Source organism: Ascaphus truei, chromosome 4 (assembly GCF_040206685.1).
Source record: "Ascaphus truei isolate aAscTru1 chromosome 4, aAscTru1.hap1, whole genome shotgun sequence".
Classification (NCBI taxonomy): domain Eukaryota; kingdom Metazoa; phylum Chordata; class Amphibia; order Anura; family Ascaphidae; genus Ascaphus; species Ascaphus truei.
The window spans coordinates 418,138,866-418,157,772 of record NC_134486.1 but is presented as its reverse complement, the minus strand read 5'-3'; positions in this window follow the sequence as shown (position 1 = coordinate 418,157,772).

Sequence of the window (18,907 nt, the reverse complement as noted above, 5' to 3'; positions counted from 1 at the left end):
TACGTGTGTGTATTGTGTGAACGAGGAAGGCAGCACAGTACTACGTGTGTGTATTGTGTGAATGCGGAAGGCAGCACAGTACTACATGTGTGTATTGTGTGAATGAGGAAGGCAGCACAATACTACGTGTGTATTGTGTGAATGAGGAAGGCAGCACAATACTACATCTGTGTATTGTATTGTTTGAATGAGGAAGGCAGCACAATACTACGTGTGTGTATTGTGTGAATGAGGAAGGCAGCACAGTACTACATGTGTGTATTGTGTGAATGAGGAAGGCAGCACAATACTACGTGTGTGTATTGTGTGAATGAGGAAGGCAGCACAATACTACATTTGTGTATTGTGTGAATGAGGAAGGCAGCACAATACTACGTGTGTGTATTGTGTGAATGAGGAAGGCAGCACAATACTACGTGTGTGTACTGTGTGAATGAGGAAGGCAGCACAGTACTACGTGTGTGTATTGTGTGAATGAGGAAGGCAGCACAGTACTACATGTGTGTATTGTGTGAATGAGGAAGGCAGCACAGTACTACATGTGTGTATTGTGTGAATGCGGAAGGCAGCACAGTACTACATGTGTGTATTGTGTGAATGCGGAAGGCAGCACAGTACTACGTGTGTATATTGTGTGAATGAGGAAGGCAGCACAGTACTACGTGTGTGTATTGTGTGAATGAGGAAGGCAGCACAATACTACGTGTGTGTATTGTGTGAATGAGGAAAGCAGCACAGTACTACATGTGTGTATTGTGTGAATGAGGAAGGCAGCACAATACTACGTGTATGTATTGTGTGAATGAGGAAGGCAGCACAATACTACAAGTGTGTATTGTGTGAATGAGGAAGGCAGCACAATACTACGTGTGTGTATTGTGTGAATGAGGAAGGCAGCACAATACTACGTGTGTGTATTTTGTGAATGAGGAAGGCAGCACAGTACTACATGTGTGTATTGTGTGAATGCGGAAGGCAGCACAGTACTACATGTGTGTATTGTGTGAATGCGGAAGGCAGCACAGTACTACATGTGTGTATTGTGTGAATGCGGAAGGCAGCACAGTACTACATGTGTGTATTATGTGAATGAGGAAGGCAGCACAGTACTACGTGTGTGTACAGTATTGTGTGAATGAGGAAGGCAGCACAGTACTACGTGTGTGTATTGTGTGAATGAGGAAGGCAGCACAATACTACGTGTGTGTATTGTGTGAATGCGGAAGGCAGCACAGTACTACATGTGTGTATTGTGTGAATGCGGAAGGCAGCACAGTACTACGTGTGTATATTGTGTGAATGAGGAAGGCAGCACAGTACTACGTGTGTGTATTGTGTGAATGAGGAAGGCAGCACAATACTACGTGTATGTATTGTGTGAATGAGGAAGGCAGCACAATACTACGTGTGTGTATTGTGTGAATGAGGAAGGCAGCACAATACTACGTGTGTGTATTGTGTGAATGAGGAAGGCAGCACAATACTACGTGTGTGTATTTTGTGAATGAGGAAGGCAGCACAGTACTACATGTGTGTATTGTGTGAATGCGGAAGGCAGCACAGTACTACATGTGTGTATTGTGTGAATGCGGAAGGCAGCACAGTACTACATGTGTGTATTGTGTGAATGCGGAAGGCAGCACAGTACTACATGTGTGTATTGTGTGAATGCGGAAGGCAGCACAGTACTACATGTGTGTATTGTGTGAATGCGGAAGGCAGCACAGTACTACATGTGTGTATTGTGTGAATGAGGAAGGCAGCACAGTACTACGTGTGTGTATTGTGTGAATGAGGAAGGCAGCACAGTACTACGTGTGTGTACAGTATTGTGTGAATGAGGAAGGCAGCACAGTACTACGTGTGTGTATTGTGTGAATGAGGAAGGCAGCACTGGACATAAGCACGGCCTAAAAAGTGAACCCAACTACAGTCAACCATCTTCAACTTACGTTATAGCAGGAGTGGCCAACTCCTGTGCTTAAGGGCCACCAACAGCTAATCAGGATATCCCTGCTTCAGCACAGGTGGCTCAATCAGTGGCTTAGTCTTTGACTGAGCCACCTGTGCTGAAGCAGGGATATCCTGACTGGTTGGTAGCCCTGGTCTTATGACTGGAGTTGGCCGCCCCCTGTCTTACAGTCTCATTTTGCTCACAGTGGCCCGTAGTGAGAAGGAGCTGCCGTGGTGAGATTGTGACCGCCGTCCTCTCATTCTATCCACACACCACTGACAGAGCCACGGACAGAGCCACTGACAGAGCCACGGACAGAGCCACTCACCTCCATGAGCCGGCGCACGGACAGTATCAGCAGCACAGTCGCCAAGCAGAGGGAGGCGCGCCCGCCCGGGCGGCAGGTCCTAGTGTGATGTTAATGCTGATACATTGTAAATTCTGATGAAGCGAGCGCACTATTTGGAACACACTACCACACACAAACCCACACATCAATTTACATACAACTGTGTAACACAGTGTTTCCCAACTCCAGTCCTCAGGGAACCCCAACTGGTCAGGTCTAAAGGATATCTCTGCTTCAGCACAGGTGGCTCAGTCACAATGGGGTTCCAAAAAAGAGCTTGCTGGGGTTCTGGGCTCAGTCACAATGGGGTTCCCAAAAAGAGCTTGCTGGGGTTCTGGGCTCAGTCACAATGGGGTTCCCAAAAAGAGCTTGCTGGGGTTCTGGGCTCAGTCACAATGGGGTTCCCAAAAAGAGCTTGCTGGGGTTCTGGGCTCAGTCACAATGGGATTCCCAAAAAGAGCTTGCTGGGGTTCTGGGCTCAGTCACAATGGGGTTCCCAAAAAGAGCTTGCTGGGGTTCTGGGCTCAGTCACAATGGGGTTCCCAAAAAGAGCTTGCTGGGGTTCTGGGCTCAGTCACAATGACTGAGCCGCTGACTGACCCACCTGTGCTGGAGCAGGGATATCCTTAAGACCTGACCTGTTGGTAGCCCTGGATGGGAAACACTGGTGTAACATCATATATGAGTTGGGTCGAGATCCACAAAGCTCAGTTATTAACTTAATTTCAGTTAACACCTCGTTAATGCTAATGGTATCTTCAGAGATCGCTAACGCAGCGTTAAAGGCTGTCTTCAGCCGTAACGAGCACTCACGTTAGAATAACGACCATTAGCACTAATGATTATGCAAAGGAGGTGTTCCTGCCATCAACGCCTATCCACAGAGTTTCGTTATAGTTATCGTAGGGATTTAACGAGGCGTTACATAGGTCACACCTAAAGGGGGGGAGGGTGAGAGAGTTGGGTTAAGAAGATATACATATAGCCCTTAGAAATCAAGTAAAATAGAACTCTCTTCCTCTCTCTTCTTCCATCTCTCTCTCCCTTTCTCCCTCCCTCTCTCTCTTTCCCCCTCCCTCTCTCTTTCCGCCTCCCCTCCCTCCCCCTCTCTCCCTTTCTCCGTCCCTTTCACCCTCTCTCTTTCTTCCTCCCTCCCTCTTCCCCTCGTCTCTCCCTCACTCACTCCCCCCTCCCTCCCTCTCCCCTTACTCACTGCCTCTCTCCCTCACTGCCTCCCTCCCTCACTGCCTCTCTGCCTCTCCCCCTCTCATATTTCAGGATCTGAAGGGAGCTAACACCACCTTTAGGTAAGAAACGGGCATAAATCGACTTGGGGAGCGCTAACGCAAGGCAGGGCTAACTTCTCATGGCGTTATGCTTATGCTAATGAGATAACGGCCTTTCTCTTTGGATTGAACAGAACGTCCATGACTTATTTTGATGACCTTATGAGCCCGGACCTGACATAGCTTTGTGGACCTGGGGCCTTGGTGTATTCACTTAAAACACAATCAGAAAAATATATTGGTACATAAAATCCATTGAAACAATCTGGATTCCCACATGTGAATATTCCAGCTCTTTACATAATCAGCCTCAGTCATTGCTCTCTTCCATATAATATGTGTACATTAAAATTACCACATCATTTTCTAATAAAAACCTCATTTAGAAAATAAAAAAAACAAAGACCGTTGTGTCTTACAGATTCAATCTTTAAAACAGCTTGAAATCATCAATATTCTTCCATTTTTCAGCCCCTTTCCATTAAAAAAACCCCATAAAACCATCCAACCATTCTTCGAGCAAACCTTCTCTTTCTCTTCCTAATGGGCAATTCCAGCACACATGGACCGCAGACTGCCCGGGGCGGACCTGTCCTTCACTGGGGCCCATTGCCCTAGCAGCCAGCCCTCGGGTATGTTGGAACTCTTTGGTCGGCAGTGTAGACATGGGGTACTCAAGTCCAACCTCATCCCCCCCCCCCACCACCACAAGGTCAGGTTTGCAGGATATACCTGCTTCCGCACAGGTGGCTCAATCAGAGGCTCAGTCCACCTGTGCTGAAGCAGGTATATCCTGCAAACCTGACCTGCAGGGCCACCTGTACTGAAGCAGGGACTGATTGAGTCCCCTTTGCAGAAGATGGGATATCGTTAACACCTGACCTGTAGGGGAGTCTTGCACTCCTGGAGTTGTGCCACCCTGTTGTAGACACATTCACCATAACCCTTAAAAGGTGTCTCTGTACATTTATTTTTACATTCATTTGTACCTGCAACCAGTTTCTACTGGGGTATGTCGCCTCTCTCGCTTTCATTATTTTCAATGTTGGTCTTTGGTCAATACCAGAAGCAGTGGCAAGCTTTCTGTAAATGAAAAGTTATAATAATCTAAACCCCCATATTAAGCTGGCGGGTGTAAAACACGGGGCTGTGCTAAAACAATGGGGTGTAACTAATAGTTTGTGCACTGGCCTAAAATATCATTCCAATGGCTTTGTCTCACTTCTTCCCCCACCCAGAAGATGAAAATATCGCTTGTGAGCTCATTCATATGTCTCAGGCAGGCCTGCAACCCTGCCCCCCCCCCCCCCCATCCCCATTATCTTCTAGCACAGGGGTGCACAAATTGGGGGGCGCGAGATTTTTCAGGGGGGGGGGGGGCATGGGCAGTTGCAGAGGTCCCGCGCTCTTCCTCAAGGCATTTAAATTAAATGCCGTGGGGACCAAGTGAGGCCTCTGTAACGCAACTTACCGAGATTCAGAGGCTTGATGTGGCACGTCGCCATGGCAACGGGGGGGGGGTCAAATAACGACTCGGGGTCATGTGACGTCAAAAAAGGTAAAGGGGGCGCGAGCACTGGGGCATCTGCCCAGGTAAGGGTGGATGATATTACATTTGAAGGACGTTGTATGTAATGTTGAAGAAAAAAATGTGAACTAGCGCTAAAGTGTAATACACAGTGTGATATTAAAAAACTTATAATAAAGGATGGCTGCCCGGTGATACTGCCAGTACTAACAGAATAAACCAAAATAAAGAAAAACCTGGCGCCAAATAGTCAGTGGAATGTCCTGTACTCCTCAAGGGATCCGCACACTTGCTCGACAGACCATGCAAAGAAAAGAACACAAACAAACAAAAATCATAGCGCAACACTGTAGGGTAAGCAGTACTGCACTAATACACACAAACAGTTAAGAATCCTAGCGACTATTAAAATAATTATTTATTAAAAAGAACTATGCCAAGACCGACAATGGCAAATACAAGGAACCGCAGGTCATCCGGAGCACAAAAATTGGAGCCCTACTTACATACAGCAAGGTTTAAACTCGCATGGTAGGAACAAGTCCTAGGTAGAGATGATCTCCCTGGCGGGTGATGCCTCTGCTCCACTGCGGCTCAGACACCAGTCAGTCCTTACGATGGTAACCGGAACAGCTCCGGCCGTGGGGGCTGGTGTGCGGGGTCCACAGCTCTGCACCGCGTGTAGACACACGCCTCACTTCCTCCTACGGAGCAACAGGAAGTCTCTGCGCGCCCGCGCGCGATAGTGCCCGTTGCCTTAAAGGAACAGCTGGCAGGCTGAAGGGAAAGTTGGGCTCCAAGGCCAAATGTCCTTAAACGTCCAAAGTCAGTCAAATAGTGGCTGTGCCACTAGCCCTACGCGTTTCGTAGATGTCACTATTTTTTCTGCACACTGAAACAGTGGATTCACTGTTGTCTGTGCTCCTTCAAGGTATGTAATGTACTATCTGATGATTACACAAAGACTTCAATAAACCCAGTTCAGTTTTACCGTTACTGGCACTCCTGGAGTTATTACTTTCTATAAGTTCCTGTGAGGGGTGACTCCCTGCCTCTGGCTGGGCCCTCAAAGGTGGAGGCGCTGCACCATATCCACACTGCAAGTTTCCTATACGCGGAGGCACAGGCTCCAGTTTACCAACAGGTGAACACCACTAACACCTACTGCCCATCTATATCCTTCCCGAGGGGATAGGTGTGTTACAGATACATACACACAGCACATAATGCTCCACGCACAAGGGCAGGATTCACAGGCATTAACTGGTGTCAAACAATATAGTTACTCTGGGCTTCTTCCTTTGGCAGCTCTCACCCACGCTGGGGAGGAACTTTTACTTTAGAAAGTGTCCTTCAGTAATGTTATATTGGCAATCTTGTCCATAGCGCCCTTAATGCCCGGTATCTGATCCACCCTGGTTGGGGGACACACTCTATTTTCGGGGATCAGTATCTCTTTACTGTGGAAGGCATTCTTCTTCTATACGCATCAGATCAGGAGGTTACTGAGGGCTTGTCGGTGGGAGTACACGACGCTATATCTTCGGGGATACGTATCCCATCGTTCTGCATACTGCCCACCTCCTCCATATTTATTGGATCGAACAAGTGACTACACAGAATGTTTTTCTCAGGCATATGTAGAACCAGGCCCCCCGAACTGATAGGGCCCAGGACTCTGGGAAGTACCTGGGTACCGAGCCGTTTGCGGCGTTGGAGTAACTCTAGAAGTTCTGGAATGGCCCCTTTTACCTCCATGCCCGGGACACCATACCCGGCTCTCCTGCTCCGTGGTCGGCCCTGCGTAGAACTCAGCAAAGTTGAAAATAATGCACTCGGCTTCAGCTCAAATGATGTGCAGAGTATAGAACTACTGCTCCTCCTCTGGACCAGTTAAACTAAAGCCGAGTGATCTCTGTTCCGTTATCTTCAGCCTCGACATACGGTATCGTTCTGGAATTCACGCCATTACTGGGCTAAGCTGTAACATTCCATTTGGGTTTGGGTTTCCAGTGTGATGGATAGTGGGAGGTCTTTGTATCAAATCGGACCATATCTTAGCATACTCGTTAAACTTTCTGTCTTTCACTCATTCTCTCACATTTTAGTTCTTTCTCTTGTTCTCCTTCTATCCTTGTCTTCTCTTCCCCCCACCCCATCACCTTTCCCCTCTCCCTCTTTATCCTACGAGTCAAGCAGAATACAGTTCTTTACGGAACGAACTTTTCTCGGTGTTGTTCCCATAAAAGCTTTTACTCATTTGCGTTAGGGCTTCATGTAGACGCCTGCGATTCTACTTTGCACTTTGGGGAGGTTATCTACTAAATTCTCCCGACTGCCAAACTGGGGAAGTGCAAGAGGAACAGCTCCAAATTTATCAGGGAAAAGTCATCTTAGAAAAATGTGAGAGTTTCCCTGTGATTACTCTAGTGCAATTTTTGTGCTCTGGTTTTACCCCGGTAGCAGAGACACTTTAATAAATAACCTCCCCAAAGTGCAAAGTAGAATCGCGAGTGTTTAAAGGAATCTCTAAGTCAAATGAATGAAAGGTTTTACAGAACAACACTGAGAAAAGCTTGTTCTGTAAAGAACTATTTTCTGCATGATACGCCCAATAACACCCCCTCCATGATACTCCCTCCATGATACCCCCTCCCATGATACCCCCTCCCATGATACCCCTTCCCATGATACCCCCTCCCATGATACCCCCAATAACACCCGCTCAATGATACCCTCTCCCATGATACCCCCAATAACACCCCCTCCATGATACCCCCTCCCATGATACCCCCTCCCATGATACCCCCAATAACACCCCCTCCATGATACTCCCTCCATGATACCCCCTCCCATGATACCCCCTCCCATGATACCCGCTCCCATGATACCCCCTCCCATGATACCCCCTCCCATGATACCCCCTCCCATGATATCCCCTCCCATGATATCCCCTCCCATGATACCCCTCCCATGATACCCCCTCCCATGATACCCCCTCCCATGATACCCCCTCCCATGATACCCCCTCCCATGATACCCCCTCCACGATATAACCTCCACGATATAACCTCCACGATATAACCTCCACGATATAACCTCCACTATACCCCCTCCCATTATACTCCCTCCACAATAACCCCTCCCACGATACCCCCTCCCACGGTATCCCCTCCCACTGTACCCCCTCCCACTGTACCCCCTCCCATGGTACTCCCTTCCACGATACCCCCTCCACGATACCCTCCATGATACCCCCTCTCATCATACCCCCTCCCATGATACTCCCTCCACGATACCCTCCATGATACACCCTCCCACGATACCCCCTCCCACGAAACCCCCTCTCATCATACCCCCTGCCATGATACTCCCTTCCACGATACCCCCTCCCACGATACTCCCTCCACGATACCTCCTCATGTCGGATATTATCCCTTTCTGGCGGTCTCAGAAGTTGAGCCCGTGGAGCTCCCACTTGTGGCTGGGAGACATTCCGGGGAATTATTACGTCACCGCTGAGTCAGTTACAGATAAATACTGTGTATCCCCTTTGCTCTGTGGAGTTGTGGCTGGCAGGTTGCTGCCCTCACTGTGTTTTCTCTGGCTCCCCGGTGAATGGCGGTGACACGGCATGCCACATCACTGCCGTGCTGCTCTTTTGAACTATCACTTGACAGTTAAATAAATACTGGTGATTTATGTGAGCAGTAATCGTGTTTTTATTCTGTACACTCACTGAAAACAAACACATACAGGAGATTTAACCCAAAGCCCCTCCCTGCCCCTCCCCCGCCCCTCCCCAGTACCACTGGGTTTAAACCCGCTCAAACTGAAGTGTCATAATAGTAACCCCTTGGATGCCAGAGAGTCCCACGAGGCAATGGGGATAAAACTCTTTCAGCAAAGAGCGAGCGAAACAGACCGGTCTTGGATATTTGGTCGTGGCCATTTAACCGGGACTCACTGTGCCGCCGGAACCTTCCACCGGCGGTCACTTCGCCATTAAGGTCAGTGCTTAAACCCCCCTACCCTAAGCTCTTAACCGAAAACAACCTACCCTACATCCTTGCCCTAAAACCCCCTAAAATCCTAAGCTCTTACCCTAAAATCCCCTTACAGCTAAAATCCCTTCAATTAAACCCCTACCCTAGACGGTAATAACACTTACCCTAGAAGCGGGCAGCGGGGATTCCTGCGGCGGATCGGCTGCGGCAAAACAGCCGCGATCAAATATCCCGTTCTGAAAAGGCACGCTAAATATGAGCCTGTTATAGCTAAAGATCGATGCCTGGGTGTGAATCGGCGCTTTGTTTGAGAGCTCAGAGAAGACTCGATTCCCCTGACACAGAAGCAATTGTCTCAGTGATGAGTCTGTGCCGCGCTCACCCAATACTGTGCCTTATTATTATTATTTATTATTATTATTATTATCATTACCTGGCGCCAAACACATTTGTTAGGGCAGAACAGTACGGCAGACAAGAGGCGGCACTGTTCATAGAACACACGCACACAACCACTGTGCTTTGCCGGGGCCGAGTCTGGAACATCCGCTGTTACTCGGAGCGGGGAGCCGTGAGGACATGACATTTCAGTAACATGATATACAAGGATGGAGAATGATACACTGCAGTTTAATAAAGGGCAGGGGTGGCTAACTCCAGTGCTCGGGGGCCACCAACAGGTCAGGTTTTTTGGATATTCCTGCTTCAGCACAGGTGGCTCAATCAGTGGCTCAGTCTTCGATACACAACACTGGGTGGGATAATAGGGTTGACAGGTGGCATCTCCCAAAATACAGGACACAATAATGAAGACACACACACACACACCCCCCTTTCACCTCTCTCCGCTCCATGCTGTTTCCTCCTCTCCTTGGCCCCATCCCCAGGCTCCAGATGCCTCCTGATTGGCTGCATTACCCAGCAGCAGCCAATCAGGATGGAGGAGGCTACCCAGCCCCCTAGGAACAGCCCTGCTCTTTCCCTGCTTGGGGAAATCCTGCGACCCTCCTCCCTCCCAAGCTGGTCAGGTCACTATGTTCAGAGAGGTCATTCCGGTACACACATACTGCACCGACACACTTTATTCGAGCAAATACCCAGTATGTACCTGGCAGATACCTGGAATGCGCCGCTCCTCACCTCTGACCAGCCCCGTTGCGTTTGCCTTCCCAGCCTGGGTTCATGCCTGGCTGACGGGCGGCTGATCTGTTAAATGATAATGATTAGGATTTAATAGGCTGCAATGCTTCGCGTGTCTACCAGATGGCATAAATTCATGAATTGTAATGCAGTATATATATATATATATACTGTGCAGTATTGCAGCCAGCAGGAATAAAATGCTTCAATCCCTGCCTGGAAAATAACGCAATGCACTCGGGCAGAAAACAGTCACAAACCTCAATACACCCGGGTATACCCGAATTCGTGGGACTAGCCGAGCTCGAATAAAGTGTGTCGTCAGTGTACATGTCATGTATTATCTATCATTTGTTACTGGACAGAGTGTCCAAATACTGGGAGCCTGGGGTGATCTGTCAATCTCCTTGATGCAGTGCCTCCACCTGGGACGGATCCCGGCTCAGCGGGATAGCCCCTCGAAGGACAAAATACAGGGACAATCAATGGTTGTTGTGGCAAATGCTTGTTTTAATGTAGTTTGCTTGTTTGTTTAGAAATGTTTGGGCAATTTAATTTTTATTTTTATTTAGTAAGATGTATTTTTTAGTGGTGTTTTCAATAGTTTATTTCAGGGGGGGGGGGCTTGCTTTTTAATAGTGGCTTCTTTTTGGTAGTTAGATTTTGTGTGATGGTGGTTACTTTGAGCTTTCATTTATTTCATAATGGTTTTGTTTTGGTGTTTTAATTGAGAATTGTGGAATTTATTTTGGATTAATTGATTGATGGTAATTTAGTTCTGTTTACTTCTTTGGGAAAAAAAGAGGATATAGTAGCGTCAACCGTGTGTTGATTCAAATGCTGATATTCAATAAATGCGCAGAGAAGTCCCGCTGCCAGAGTTCATAGAGGTGACTCAAAGTCCTCCATACAATGTCAATCAAAAAAAAAAGGAGTCCTCCAGCGCGTGGTTATACGCGTGGTTCCCAAAACATGTACGGAGAAAATTCAAACAACAAACCACAGAAAAGGGGTGGTTAAAATGGAATTAATATGCAGCCTAATGTTGATTGGTATTAGACAGAAGAACACTTACACAAACTGCAGATCCTGGAGAAGGAGATTCTTCTTAAATGTGCCTCAAAACATAAAGGAGAAGGATATAGTGTAAAAAACGTTTAATGAAGAAATAAGATTTAAAAGAGAATGCTCACTCACAAACGGCCATAGGCATATGGCATTGAAAGGGTTTTCACTCTGGACTCCACAAGCCTCTCCCTTGTATCTCAGCATCTGTCTCGGCGTAGGAAGTGACGTCAGCTGTCGGCGTCAGCAGGGGACTCGCCTGGGCTCGTGCACAGCCCTGGTTGCTCCCTTCACTGACCTACTGCTTCAGCTCTGCTCCTGCACATGCGCATCGGGAGTAGTTCAATCCTAAAGCGGGGTAGAGCTTTCTCCTTCCAGCTATGGTGGCCTGGAGTGTCCAAATTCTGTCAAACTAGTTTCGCCTTTGGTTCCTCAGGGTCACATGGTTTCAGAGTATAATGTGCAGTTTGATCTATGATCTATGCCCGCCGACGGAGGTCCCGGAACGGTCTCTCTCCTCGGTATACTGGAGCGGTCACGTCTCTCGTCTCCCGCACTTCCGGGTTCACGGGAACTCTCGCGGTGGCTCAGGATGGACAGGTGGTGCTGTGAGGAGCTTCCCTCTTAGTAGCACTCAACGCGTTTCTCCTCACCCGAGGTTTCTTCAGGAGTGTTTAATTGCTAGAGGCTAGTACTTAAACATCTCTCCTACTTCGACTATTTGTTGAACGTGAACCAATGATAAACGTGGAATTAACATACATCATGGTAATTGCAAGGAGCACCATGATAAACATAACAAATGCATTAAATCTCCAAAAATACAAATACAGCTTAACCCCGTCCTCGGGGGCCACCCGCGACCACCGCGTTATAAACGGGGTTGCGGAAAAAAATGGCCGCCGAAAAAATGTTTTATTTTTTTTTTAAAGTTTTTTTTTTTTTTGTGGTGGTACCGCGTCCGCTGGACGGGGAAAGTTGAGAACTCTCCCAGCATTCCCAGACCCAGTGGGGCAGCGGCAACAGCACGCATCACTTACCCGGCATCTGGCAGCTCTTCTCCCTGTCTCTGCTTCCTGCTTCTGCTTCCGAAACCAAGCTCCCTTAAAGAGACAGCGTGTCTCTGTGTGTGTGTATTTGACTGTGTGAGACTGTGTGTGTGTGTGTCAGTGTGTCAGTGTGTGTGTGCAGTGTGTTGTGATTGTGTATGTGTGTGTGTGTGTGTGTGTGTGTGTGTGCAGTGTGCTGTGAGTGTGTGCAGTGTGCTGTGAGTGTGTGCAGTGTGCTGTGAGTGTGTGCAGTGTGCAGTGAGTGTATGCAGTGTGCTGTGAGTGTGTGCTGTGTGTATGTAGTGTGCTGTGAGTGTATGTAGTGTGCTGTGAGTGTGTGCTGTGAGTGTATGCAGTGTGCTGTGCAGTGTGCTGTGAGTGTGTGCAGTGTGCTTTGAGTGTGTGCAGTGTGCTTTGAGTGTGTGCAGTGTGCTGTGAGTGTGTGCAGTGTGCTGTGAGTGTGTGCAGTGTGCTGTGAGTGTATGCAGTTTGCTGTTAGTGTATGTAGTGTGCTGTGAGTGTGTGCTGTGAGTGTATGCAGTGTGCTGTGAGTGTGTGCAGTGTGCTGTGAGTGTGTGCAGTGTGCTGTGAGTGTCTGCAGTGACTATGCAGTGTGCTGTGAGTGTGTGCTGTGAGTGTATGCAGTGTGCTGTGCAGTGTGCTGTGAGTGTGTGCAGTGTGCTGTGAGTGTATGCAGTGTGCTGTTAATGTATGCAGTGTGCAGTGTGTGTGCAAAAAAAAAAACTTTACATTGTTTTTTAATTCGGGGTCCACGCTCAAACCGCGTTATAAGCGGATCGCGCTATAACGGGGTTGAGCTGTAGTTACACTATTTAATATTAAACATAGTTTACTTTTTAACTTTTTATTATTTTAGCTATTTCATTAAACTACTGTGGGGCCTATGCAGAAACCAGCGAGAAGCCCTATCTCGCCAGTTTTTTGGCAAATATGCCTACAGCAATTCAGTAAATGCCGAAAAACTGGCGAGATGAGGAAAATCCGCCGTTTTTTGTTTCCGGGAAAAAAAACTCGCCGCGCGGGTGGCGAGAAGCAATATATCGCCAGTTTAAAAACCCGCTGTATTCTAGTAGCCCCGATCAGCATCTCGGCGCTGATCGGGGCTATAAAATGGAGAGATTTCCTCCAAATCGCAATTGGCAAAAAGCTGGTGCTGAGCGGCGATAGGGGACATATAAAAAAAAACAGGCCCTTTTCCTGCCTCGGATTGATGCAGGGGGGCTCTCGAGCTGATACCCAGGAATATCTGCACCGAAGCCCCCCCATGTATCCGAAGCAGGAATAATGCATTAACAGCCCAATTCATTACCTTAGCGCTCAACCGCTTGCTTTGGGTGGGGAGCGGCAGTGGATTAAGGGGGTATTTGGAATTTGGGGGGGTGTTTATGGCTTCCGGGTGGGTTGCGGGTCAACTTAACCCCTTCATTACCATAGCGGTTAATACCGCAACGGTCATGAAGGGGTTAAGCCCTCCAGCGACCCACCCGCAACCCATAAACAACCACTGTTGGGGCGATTACACACTGCACCCATCCCTGCTAACCACAATATATATATATATATATATATATATATATATATATATATATATATATATATATATATATCTACTATATATTTGTGAAATCACTGTATGTCTGCGTCCCAAGGGTCAATCGCATTGGACCTTGGGCCTGTCACTCCTGCTCAGGCCATGCCCGCCCCCGCACACCTCTCATTGGCCTACGTCCAACACCAATGCCACACTGTCCCACCCCTCATTGACTCTCATTGGCCTGCGTCCAATGCCCGCCCCCGCACACCTCTCATTGGCCTGCGTCCCACCCCTCACTGACTCTCATTGGCCTGCGTCCAATGCCCGCCCCCGCACACCTCTCATTGGCCTGCGTCCCACCCCTCACTGACTCTCATTGGCCTGCGTCCAATGCCCGCCCCCGCACACCTCTCATTGGCCTGCGTCCCACCCCTCACTGACTCTCATTGGCCTGCGTCCAATGCCCGCCCCCGCACACCTCTCATTGGCCTGCGTCCAACACCAATGCCCTAATACTTCCACACTGTCCCACCCCTCACTGAGTTTTGGGAACGCTTTGCTTTTGCAACACCTAATCCTCTAATCCTCAACCTGCTCTGGGGCCACGCTTCACAGCTATCAAAACCTTCACGTCTGCTACCACAGACTGCCGAATCAGGTACAGCAGTGTTTCCCAAACTGTGCGCCGAGGGGCGCCGCGATCAGGGCCGCCAGCAGCGGGAAACAAGGGCTGCTAGCTCATTTAAAAAAATAAAAAAAACCTCTGAGGGGAATCAGAGGAGCGGTCACGTGACCGCTCCCATCCAATGGGGCTGCAGCCTGCCCGGCATTGCAACTGCAGAGCCACCAGACAGCACCAAGTTTGTGTGTGTGTGTGTGTGTGTGTGTGTGTGTGTGTGTGTGTGTGTGTGTGTGTGTGTGTGTGTGTGTGTGTGTGTGTGTGTGTGTGTGTGTGTGTGTGTGTGTGTGTGTGTGTGTGTGTGTGTGTGTGCCACCAATGTTCCTCCCCCTATCCCGCTACCTCACACAGTGTATGACAACACCTACCACTGGAAATCAGATGTTCGTTGAAATAAAATATGTTTTCCTAACTATTTTACTGTCTGTATAATGTACACAACACTCACCCACACAAAACCCCCTCATACACACACACACACACACGCAAACATCCTGTCATTCTATGCCACACACTACACTCAAAAACATGCCATTTTTAACATGTGTATGACCAACAACACGCACTCACACACGTCACACACACAACATGCCTCATACACACACACGCCATCACACACCAGCAACACACACACATGCTCTCACACACACCACACACCATGCCACCGATGTCACTCCCGCTATCCCGCTACCTCACACACTCTACCTCCCGCGGAACAACCAGCACGCCTGACATCTCCTGCACCTCACACATCTCCCTCCGCAACCGGACCGCAACGCCGCGGACTACAGTCAAACAGCATGCCACCAATGTCACTCCCGCTACCTCACACACTGTATGACAACCCCTACCACTGAAACTCAGCTGTTCCTTACAATAAAATATGTTTTCCTAACAATTTCACTGTCTGTATAATTTATTCTAAAACACTTCTCACACCACCACTCACACACAACACTCACCCACACAAAACCCCCTCATACACACACACACACACACACGCAAACATCCTGTCATTCTATGCCACACACAACATGCGTCATACACACACACATGCCATCACACACGCCACATACACACATGCTCTCACACACACCACACACCATCACACACAACACACACACAAATACACAAACACATGCACACACACACGCACTCAGCAACGCCACACGCCCTCAACCACGCAACACACGTACTCACACACACACACCAACCTCCTCTGCTGATACAACACACAAAACAACACTTCAACATAACCTTAACTACCACACACAACACAACCACCACTAAACAAACACACACACCCAACCCACTGTTCCAATTACCTACCCTTCACCATACACACTACACTGAATACAATGCACATTTACACGTCTCACCACCCACTCCCATTGCACATCAACATCCCACCACACACAAACATATACAACAGCACAACACCTCCGCTACTAACACACCTAGCACAATAAATCACCTCTTCCTTTCAATAACATATTTTACACAAAACATTACTATTTACACATCTGTCTAATTTATTGCACACAAACACTCAACTAACCAACACTGACACACACACTCACACACCACACACTCACTATCACATCACACACTCACTCATCCACACACACACCCCACACAATCAACAATCACACACAATAATTACATACACAGTCACCCACCCACCCACTCAGTCACCCACCCACTCAGTCACCCACCCACCCACTCACTTAGTCACTCAAAAACTCACTTAGTCACCCACCCACTCACTCAGTCACCCACCCACTCACTCACTCAGTCAAGTCACCCACCCAGTCAGTCACCCACCCAGTCAGTCACCCACCCAGTCAGTCAAAGTCACCCATCCAGTCACCCACCCACACACCCAACCAGTCACCCACCCACTCAGTCACCCACCCACTCAGTCACCCACCCACCCAGTCAACTCAGTCACCCACCCACTCAGTCACCCACCCACTCAGTCACCCACCCAGTCACTCAGTCACCCACCCAGTCACTCAGTCACCCACCCATTCAGTCAGTCACCCAGTCACCCACCCATTCAGTCAGTCACCCACTCACCCACCCACTCACTCACCCAGTCAGTCACCCAGTCAGTCACCCAGTCAGTCACCCACTCAGTCAGTCACCCACTCACCCACCCAGTCAGTCACCCACTCACCCACCCAGTCAGTCACCCACTCACCCACCCAGTCAGTCACCCACTCACCCACCCAGTCAGTCACCCACTCACCCACCCAGTCAGTCACCCACTCACCCACCCAGTCAGTCACCCACTCACCCAGTCAGTCACCCACTCACCCACCCAGTCAGTCACCCACTCACCCACCCAGTCAGTCACACACTCACCCACCCAGTCAGTCTCCCACTCACCCACCCAGTCAGTCTCCCACCCAGTCAGTCTCCCACTCAGTCTCCCACTCAGTCTCCCACTCACCCACCCATTCAGTTTCCCACTCACCCACCCATTCAGTTTCCCACTCACCCACCCATTCAGTTTCCCACTCACCCACCCATTCAGTTTCCCATTCACCCACCCATTCAGTTTCCCACTCATCCACCCATTCAGTTTCCCACTCACCCACCCATTCAGTCTCCCACTCACCCACCCATTCAGTCTCACACTCACCCACCCATTCAGTCTCACACTCACCCACCCATTCAGTCTCACACTCACCCACCCATTCAGTCTCACACTCACCCACCCATTCAGTCTCACACTCACCTACCCAGTCTCACCCAAAACCACCCACCCAGTCACTGACCCCACCCACCCACTCACCGACCCCACCCACCCACTCACCGACCCCACCTACCCACTCACTGACCCACCCAGTCACCGACCCCAGTCACTGACCCACCCAGTCACCGACCCTGAAAAAGTCACCCAGTCACCGACCCACCCACCGACCCAAACTCACCCACCCACCCACCAACCCAGAGTCACCCACCCACCCACCTACCCAAAGTCACCCACCCACCGACCCAAAGTCACCCACCGACCCAAAGTCACCCACCGACCCAAAGTCACCCACCCACCGACCCAAAGTCACACACCCACCGACCCAAAGTCACACACCCACCGACCCAAAGTCACCCACCCACCGACCCAAAGTCACCCACCTACCGACCCAAAGTCAAACCGACCCAAAGTCACCCACCCAGTCACCGACCCAAAGTCACCCACTCAGTCACTAACCCACCCACACACTCAGTCAACTCAGTCACCCACCTAGCTGTCAAGGGGGGGGGGGGGAGCCTAACCCTGTCGTACGCCCCCCCCCAAATTACATCCCGGGCAACGCCGGGTCTCTCAGCTAGTATATATATATATATAAAAAGCAGAAAATAGCCGTGTTAGTCCAGTTGCGATAGTGCAGAATAAATGAGTTCTTCAGTATTAGATGATACCTTTTTTATTGGACTAACAATTTATGACATAGGAAAAGCTTTCAAGAGTTCTCCTCTCTTCTTCAGGTCAACAATACTGATATACAAAGGATTCAATGGCTAATACAGGGTAGAGAGAGGGAAAAAAACAACAGATATTTACTGTAGATAAGGTAGGGTTTTAAGTGTTTGAAGCCAGGGGACAGTGTCAAAGAAAGGTGGGGAGGGGGAGGGATACAGGGGGGGAGAGAACGTGTGGATAAGAATAGAGGCAAGCAGGATAATTACAAACAATTTTGATAGGGTGTGAGAAAACCCATGTCCGCATTAAGTCCTTTGGTTTTGGTGTCAAAGAGTCTTATCATTCTGAGCTCAAAGGTTTTCCGTTCTTGGGTGCGTTTAAACATTCCATTGAGGATTTTGATTTTTAAATCATTTCTGGAATGATCTGGTTGTGAGAAGTGATGTCCCACAGGTGAGCAGTATCTTCCTTCTTCGTGATGGAGTATAGAGTGTATGTGCATATTTATTCTTCCTTGTAGTTTTTGGCTGGTTTCCCCAATGTAGCAGCCTTGGTCACATTTGTTGCACTGAGTCATATACACTATATTTCAGCAAACAATGACCGACTTCCGGGGGAACCGCTATGTCTGCAACTAATCCAAAGATAAACCTGTGTAATCCAATGTGGTGTCTTCTTTCTTGTCTTTATAATCCATACCGTCTGTGGTCTTCTTTTCTGTGTCTTCTTCACCGTCTGCGGGGTCTTCGGGGTCTTCTGGCTTCTTCTTCTGTGACGCACGTCCATCTTCTTCAGAGGGGAGGTCCTCTCCCCACGGCGTCAAGCTGGAAAATGAGACGACATAGGCTTTTATAGGCCTATGACG